Source organism: Pteropus alecto, unplaced genomic scaffold (genome assembly GCF_000325575.1).
Source record: "Pteropus alecto unplaced genomic scaffold, ASM32557v1 scaffold7, whole genome shotgun sequence".
NCBI lineage: Eukaryota > Metazoa > Chordata > Mammalia > Chiroptera > Pteropodidae > Pteropus > Pteropus alecto.
The window spans coordinates 55,543,807-55,544,551 of NW_006494614.1; the positions used below are offsets into that span (position 1 = coordinate 55,543,807).

Here is a 745-nt window from a genome sequence, read left to right on the forward strand (position 1 = left end):
CTCTAAAAAAAATAGTGGTAATCTGCACCTTCTTCACCACAACAGCCTATGTGGAAAGCTGTTTCACAGAAGATGCTCAGTATATGGTCATTTAAATACAATACTGATGTATCTGGGAGTCGGCTTCAGCACTAGATTTTTAAATGGTACAGTCATCGGTCTGGCTAGAGCAAGACCACGAATTGTGGGCGCCTTGGAGTGATTCTGGGAAGCAGGCCCACTAGGCAAGGAGGTGGCTCCACCAGCTGGTGCCCCAATAAAGAGCTGAGGCCAGTGGGCTCATCAGCCAGACCGCCACTGAGAAGCTACGAAGGCCCTGACTTGCTCCGGGTCCCAAGCACCGCATTGGGTGCTGTAGGAGAGGCAAAGACTTGGTGGTCCTGTAACCAGAATGCAGGTTTCCGTTCCTTGGAGGCACCTGAGAGATCGAGTGAAGCGGGAAGGAACGCGATCGTGACCTAAAAACTTTCAAAGTGCTTGTGGGGGAGCGCACGGGTTTTTTCCAACTCTTCAAATTGGAGGAGGGGATCCCCATGCGCCAGGTGTGGCCGCGTCCCCAGTTCGGTCGACCTTGGAAGGTACCTGGTCTTTGTGAGCTGGCAGCGGACTCCTAGGCTCGCTCGTGAGGCTGCGCCCCAACCCCAGGGGTGCGCGGTGTTTGAGGGTGAAGGCGCGTGGGTCCTGGGCAGGGAGGGCCCTCCACGAGAACAGCGCTGACAGGCGCCGAGAGGCCGGGACCGCAGAG

The 745-nt window shown here is 56.4% G+C and overlaps 1 protein-coding gene across 2 annotated transcripts in view; it reads left to right on the forward strand.

The window, feature by feature from the left end:
- Positions 1 to 293: 293 nt before the first annotated feature.
- Positions 294 to 745, forward strand: part of PRSS23 (serine protease 23) — an 11,418-nt gene continuing 10,966 nt past the window's right edge. The window contains exon 1 of one of the 2 annotated variants that reach the window (XM_006926696.3): positions 294 to 578. The gene's annotated coding sequence lies outside the window, so the exon portion shown is untranslated. The remainder of the gene's footprint in view (positions 579 to 745) is intronic. The other variant, XM_015600655.2, reaches the window with a different exon arrangement.